Source organism: Ranitomeya variabilis, chromosome 4 (assembly GCF_051348905.1).
Source record: "Ranitomeya variabilis isolate aRanVar5 chromosome 4, aRanVar5.hap1, whole genome shotgun sequence".
In the NCBI taxonomy this organism is placed as follows: domain Eukaryota; kingdom Metazoa; phylum Chordata; class Amphibia; order Anura; family Dendrobatidae; genus Ranitomeya; species Ranitomeya variabilis.
The window spans coordinates 357,873,387-357,881,272 of record NC_135235.1 but is presented as its reverse complement, the minus strand read 5'-3'; positions in this window follow the sequence as shown (position 1 = coordinate 357,881,272).

The following is a 7,886-nucleotide window of genomic DNA, read 5'->3' as shown; positions in this document are numbered from 1 at the left end:
AAATTTGTATTGTCAGTGCCAGACATTGAATGATGTCAGCGAATAGACTAAAGATTGGTGGAGCTGTGCGACATAATTTTGCACGTGGTAGAGCCCAGTTTGAGCTGGGGTAGGGGGGAACTCTCTTGAGGCCGGCGGGACCGCCCCAGGGCCACTCATGTTACAACGGTGTGTCTGACGTTGGGTGCGCACCACCACCACCAGAGACACTACATTGTACTATGAGGGACCCAGTAGCAATGCCGTCAACCAAAAGCGAGCACACCCACCTCTTCAGACAAACAGCAGTCTCACGGGTGCTTGCGCCAAGTCGCGATACCACGGCCCCGTGTGGGGAGTTTGGCCATTTAGGGAGGTGTAAACATGTCGTATGCTGTACAATCTGCTGCAGCAAATTAGACATTAGAAAAGTAATTCACAGGCAAGAGCTTTTCATAGGAAAGCTAGGTGTCGGCCGGGCAAGGTGGGGCAAAAGATTTTGAAATCCAGTTGTGGTTCATTTTAATGAATGTTAGATCGTCAACATTTTGGGTAGCCAGACGAGTCCTTTTTTCGGTTAATATTGACCCTGCAGCACTGAATACTCTTTCTGATAGGACACTTGCTGCCGGGCAAGCAAGCTCCTGCAATGCATATTCTGCCAATTCTGGCCAGGTGTCTAATTTGGAGGCCCAGTAATCAAATGGGAATGACGGTTGAGGGAGAACATCGATAAGGGATGAAAAATAGTTAGTAACCATACTGGACAAATGTTGTCTCCTGTCACTTTCAATTGATGCAGCAGTACCTGTCCTGTCTGCGGTCATAGCAAAATCACTCCACAACCTGGTCAGAAAACCCCTCTGTCCAACGCCACTTCTGATGTGTGCACCCCTAACACTCCTAGTCTGCTGCCCCCTGGAGCTCGTGTGAGAACGATCACGTGCGCTGTGTGCTGGGAATGCCTGAAGCAAACGGTCAACAAGAGTTGATTGTTTGGTTGCTAATATTAGTTCCAAGTTCTCATGTGGCATAATATTTTGCAATTTGCCTTTATAGCGTGGATCAAGGAGGCAGGCCAACCAGTAATCGTCATCGTTCATCATTTTCGTAATGCGTGTGTCCCTTTGTAGGATACGTAAGGCATAATCCGCCATGTGGGCCAAAGTTCCACTTGTCAAATCTCCGGTTGTGATTGGTTGAGGGGCAGTTGCAGGCAAATCTACGTCACTTGTGTCCCTCAAAAAACCAGAACCCGGCCGTGACACGCAACCAATTTCCTGTGCCCCCATGAAAGTTTCCGCATTAAAAATATACTCATCCCCATCATCCTCCTCGTCCTCCACCTCCTCTTCGCCCGCTACCTCGTCCTGTACACTGCCCTGACCAGACAATGGCTGACTGTCATCAAGGCTTCCCTCTTCCTCTGGTGCAGACGCCTGCTCCTTTATGTGCGTCAAACTTTGCATCAGCAGACGCATTAGGGGGATGCTCATGCTTATTACGGCGTTGTCTGCACTAACCAGCCGTGTGCATTCCTCAAAACACTGAAGGACTTGACACATGTCTTGTATCTTCGACCACTGCACACCTGACAACTCCATGTCTGCCATCCTACTGCCTGCCCGTGTATCCTCCCACAAATAAATAACAGCACGCCTCTGTTCGCACAGTCTCTGAAGCATGTGCAGTGTTGAGTTCCACCTTGTTGCAACGTCTATGATTAGGCGATGCTGGGGAAGGTTCAAAGACCGCTGATAGGTCTGCATACGGCTGGCGTGTACAGGCGAACGTCGGATATGTGAGCAAAGTGCACGCACTTTGAGGAGCAGGTCGGAGAACCCAGGATAAGTTTTCAATAAGCACTGCACCACCAGGTTTAAGGTGTGAGCCAGGCAAGGAATGTGTTTCAGTTGGGAAAGGGAGATGGCAGCCATGAAATTCCTTCCGTTATCACTCACTACCTTGCCTGCCTCAAGATCTACTGTGCCCAGCCACGACTGCGTTTCTTGTTGCAAGAACTCGGACAGAACTTCCGCGGTGTGTCTGTTGTCGCCCAAACACTTCATAGCCAATACAGCCTGCTGACGCTTGGCAGTAGCTGGCCCATAATGGGACAACTGGTGTGCAACAGTGTCATCTGCCGATGGAGTGGTTGGCCGACTGCGTTCTGTGGAAGAGCTGTAGCTTCTGCAGGAGGACGAGGAGGAGGAGGAGGGGGTGCGAACGCCTACAGCCAACTGTTTCCTAGACCGTGGGCTAGGCACAACTGTCCCTAAATTGATGTCGCCTGTGGACCCTGCATCCACCACATTCACCCAGTGTGCCGTGATGGACACATAACGTCCCTGGCCATGCCTACTGGTCCATGCATCTGTAGTCAGGTGCACCTTTGTACTCACAGATTGCCTAAGTGCATGGACGATGCGCTGTTTAACATGCTGGTGCAGGGCTGGGATGGCTTTTCTGGAAAAAAAGTGTCGACTAGGTAGCTCGTATCGTGGTTCAGCGTACTCCATCAGGGCTTTAAAAGCTTCGCTTTCAACTAAACGGTAGGGCATCATCTCTAACGAGATTAGTCTAGCTATGTGGGCGTTAAAACCCTGTGTACGCGGATGCGAGGATAAGTACTTCCTTTTTCTAACCAGAGTCTCATGTAGGGTGAGCTGGACTGGAGAGCAGGAGATCGTGGAACTTTCGGGTGTGCCGGTGTACATGGCAGACTGAGAGACGGTTGGAGACGGTATTGTTTCCGCCGGTGCCCTAGATGCAATATTTCCTCCTACTAAACTGGTGATTCCCTGACCCTGACTGCTTTTGGCTGGCAAAGAAACCTGCACAGATACTGCCGGTGGTGCGGAAAATGGTGGCCTTACAGTGACGGAAGGGATGTTGCGTTGCTGATTAGCTTCATTTGCCGAGGGTGCTACAACCTTAAGGGACGTTTGGTAGTTAGTCCAGGCTTGAAAATGCATGGTGGTTAAGTGTCTATGCATGCAACTAGTATTTAGACTTTTCAGATTCTGACCTCTGCTTAAGCTAGTTGAACATTTTTGACAGATGACTTTGCGCTGATCAGTTGGATGTTGTTTAAAAAAATGCCAGACTGCACTCTTCCTAGACTCGGATCCCTTTTCAGGGATTGCAGACTGAGCTTTAACCGGATGGCCACGCTGTCCTCCAACAGGTTTTGGCTTTGACACGCGTTTTGGGCCAGATACGGGCCCGGCAGATGGAACCTGTTGCGATGTTGATGCCTGCTGCGGCCCCTCCTCCACCTCCGCTTCTGAACTACTGCCGCCTGCACCCTGTTCCCCCAATGGCTGCCAATCGGGGTCAATAACTGGGTCATCTATTACCTCCTCTTCGAGCTCGTGTGCAACTTCGTCTGTGTCACTGTGTCGGTCGGTGGTATAGCGTTCGTGGCGGGGCAACATAGTCTCATCAGGGTCTGATTGTGGATCTGTACCCTGAGAGGGCAATGTGGTGGTCTGAGTCAAAGGAGCAGCATAGTACTCTGGCTGTGGCTGTGCATCAGTGCACTCCATGTCAGAATCTACTTGTAATGGGCATGGCCTGTTAAATGTTTCACTTTCTAAGCCAGGGACGGTATGTGTAAAGAGCTCCATGGAGTGACCCGTTGTGTCGCCTGCTGCATCCTTCTCTCTTGTTGTAGTTTTTGCTGAGGAGGACAAGGAAGCGACTTGTCCCTGACCGTGAACATCCACAAGCGACGCGCTGCTTGTACATTTACCAGTTTCTGAAGAGGAGGCAAAAGAGCTAGAGGCTGAGTCTGCAATGTAAGCCAAAACTTGCTGTTGCTGCTCCGCCTTTAAAAGCGGTTTTCCTACTCCCAGAAAAGAGAGCGTTCGAGGCCTTGTGTAGCCTGACGACGAAACTGGCTCCACAGCTCCAGACTTAGGTGGAATATTTTTATCCCCACGACCACCTGATGCTCCACTACCACTACCATCATTACCAGCTGACAATGAACGCCCACGACGACCTCTTGCACCAGACTTCCTCATTGTTTAAAAATCGTAACCAAAGTAACTTTATTTGTTGCTGTCAAACAACTTACACGGTGAGCTATAACTTCAGTATGATTTCAATATCCCTTAACAGGTTGGTGAGACCACAAGGAAAATCAGGCACAATGTTACACACTCTGTTTTCTGTGGCACCAAATCACAGAGATGACACACACGCAGGACTGTCACTCAAGCACTAATGTCAATATTAATCTCCCACCTAATTTATTTTTTTTTTTTTCTCTGGGAGACTTTAGAAACCAAATAATATTAAAAAAAAACAAAAAAACAAGGCTTTCTATGGCCCACTGAATGAGAGGGACAGAGGTGGCACACCCAGGAGTCAAGAGTGGCACACAAGCTGAAAGGGCAATATTACTCTCCCACTGTTTTTTTATGTATTTTTTTTTTTATTTTCAGGGAGACTTTAGAAACCAAATAATATTAAAAAAAAAAAAAAAAAAACAAGGCTTTCTATGGCCCACTGAATGAGAGATGGCACGCACAGGAGTGGCACACAAGCCCTGACTGAGGCCAATATTTTTCTCCCACTGATTGATGTAGTGTTTTTGTGTTGAGGTTGATTTTAAAACACAAATGAAGGAAAAAAATAAAAAGGTTTTCTATGGCCCACAATTAGAGAGAGAGGTGGCACACCCAGGAGTCAAGACTGGCACACAAGCTGAAATGGCAATATTACTCTCCCACTGTTTTTTTATGTATTTTTTTTTTTTTTTTCAGGGAGACTTTAGAAACCAAATAATATTAAAAAAAAAACCAAAAAACAAGGCTTTCTATGGCCCACTGAATGAGAGGGACAGAGGTGGCACACCCAGGAGTCAAGACTGGCACACAAGCTGAAAGGGCAATATTACTCTCCCACTGTTTTTTTATGTTTTTTTTTTTTATTTTCAGGGAGACTTTAGAAACCAAATAATATTAAAAAAAAAAACAAGGCTTTCTATGGCCCACTGAATGAGAGGGACAGAGGTGGCACACCCAGGAGTCAAGACTGGCACACAAGCTGAAAGGGCAATATTACTCTCCCACTGTTTTTTTATGTTTTTTTTTTTTTATTTTCAGGGAGACTTTAGAAACCAAATAATATAAAAAAAAAAAAAAAAAAACAAGGCTTTCTATGGCCCACTGAATGAGAGGGACAGAGGTGGCACACCCAGGAGTCAAGACTGGCACACAAGCTGAAAGGGCAATATTACTCTCCCACTGTTTTTTTATGTATTTTTTTTTTTATTTTCAGGGAGACTTTAGAAACCAAATAATATTAAAAAAAAAACAAAAAAACAAGGCTTTCTATGGCCCACTGAATGAGAGATGGCACGCACAGGAGTGGCACACAAGCCCTGACTGAGGCCAATATTTTTCTCCCACTGATTGATGTAGTGTTTTTGTGTTGAGGTTGATTTTAAAACACAAATGAAGGAAAAAAATAAAAAGGCTTTCTATGGCCCACAATTAGAGAGAGAGGTGGCACACCCAGGAGTCAAGACTGGCACACAAGCTGAAATGGCAATATTACTCTCCCACTGTTTTTTTATGTATTTTTATTTTTATTTTCAGGGAGACTTTAGAAACCAAATAATATTAAAAAAAAAACCAAAAAACAAGGCTTTCTATGGCCCACTGAATGAGAGATGGCACGCACAGGAGTGGCACACAAGCCCTGACTGAGGCCAATATTTTTCTCCCACTGATTGATGTAGTGTTTTTGTGTTGAGGTTGATTTTAAAACACAAATGAAGGAAAAAAATAAAAAGGCTTTCTATGGCCCACAATTAGAGAGAGAGGTGGCACACCCAGGAGTCAAGACTGGCACACAAGCTGAAATGGCAATATTACTCTCCCACTGTTTTTTTATGTATTTTTTTTTTTATTTTCAGGGAGACTTTAGAAACCAAATAATATTAAAAAAAAAACCAAAAAACAAGGCTTTCTATGGCCCACTGAATGAGAGGGACAGAGGTGGCACACCCAGGAGTCAAGACTGGCACACAAGCTGAAAGGGCAATATTACTCTCCCACTGTTTTTTATGTTTTTTTTTTTTTATTTTCAGGGAGACTTTAGAAACCAAATAATATTAAAAAAAAAACCAAAAAACAAGGCTTTCTATGGCCCACTGAATGAGAGGGACAGAGGTGGCACACCCAGGAGTCAAGACTGGCACACAAGCTGAAAGGGCAATATTACTCTCCCACTGTTTTTTTATGTTTTTTTTTTTTATTATTTTCAGGGAGACTTTAGAAACCAAATAATATTAAAAAAAAAAAAAAAAACCAAGGCTTTCTATGGCCCACTGAATGAGAGGGACAGAGGTGGCACACCCAGGAGTCAAGACTGGCACACAAGCTGAAAGGGCAATATTACTCTCCCACTGTTTTTTTAGGTATTTTTTTTTTTTCAGGGAGACTTTAGAAACCAAATAATATTTAAAAAAAAAAAAATAAATAAATAGGCTTTCTATAGCCCACTGAATGAGAGATAGCACACACAGCAGTGGCACACAAGCCCTGACTGAGGCCAATATTTTTCTCCCACTGATTGATGTAGTGTTTTTGTGTTGAGGTTGATTTTAGAACACAAATGAAGGAAAAAATAAATAGGCTTTCTATGGCCCACTCAGTGAGAGATGGCACACACAGGGATGGCACTCTAGCAGAAATGCCAATCTTAATCTCCCACAAAAAAAAAAAACAAAAAAAAAAACAGGGACTGTCCTACAATTACTATCTCCCCTGCAGTAATCTCAGCCAGGTATGGCAGGCAGCAACAGGAGTGGACTGATGCACAAATTAAATAAAAAGTGTGGACAAACAAAAAAGATAGCTGTGCAGAAAGGAAGGAACAAGAGGATATGTGCTTTGAAAAAAGCAGTTGGTTTCCACAGTGGCGTACACACAGGAATACAGCTATCAGGGAGCCTTCTAGGGCAGCCCAATGAGCTACAGCGCTGAGGGGAAAAAAAAAAAAAAATAGCTTCCACTGTCCCTGCACACCGAAGGTGGTGTTGGACAGTGGAAATCGCTGCAGCACAAGCGGTTTGGTGGTTAGTGGACCCTGCCTAACGCTCTCCCTGCTTCTGACGAAGCGGCAGCAACCTCTCCCTAAGCTCAGATCAGCAGCAGTAAGATGGCGGTCAGCGGGAACGCCCCTTTATAGCCCCTGTGACGCCGCAGACAGCAAGCCAATCACTGCAATGCCCTTCTCTAAGATGGTGGGGACCAGGACCTATGTCATCACGCTGCCCACACTCTGCGTTCACCTTCATTGGCTGAGAAATGGCGCTTTTCGCGTCATTGAAACGCGACTTTGGCGCGAAAGTCGCTTACCGCATGGCCGACAAGCACAGGGGTCGGATCGGGTTTCATGAGACGCCGACTTAGCCAAAAGTCGGCGACTTTTGAAAATGATCGACCCGTTTCGCTCAACCCTACTCAACACTATTCATGGCATCCGCTCTCGATTCCAGCCATTTCTGCATTCAATAAGTCAAATGGTGCTCCATCCCTTGCGATCTCTGCCGTGTGCCCAAATAGTGGTTCTCTCCCTCATATGGGGTATCAGCATACTTAGGAGAAATTACACAACAAATTTTAGGGTCCATTTTTTCCTGTTGCCCTTGTCCAAAGAAAAATGGATCTGAAATCATTTTTTTGTGACAAAAAGTAAATGTTATTTTTTTAACAAATTCCTGTGAAGCACCTAAAGAGTTAAAAAACTTTTTGAATGTGGTTTTGAGTAGAGATGAGTGAATATTTAAATGTTTGGTTCGGATAACGATCACCAAATTTGCAATATTCGTCGATTAATTTGTTGAATATTCACTGAACATAACGAACACCATTCACGTCAATGGGAGG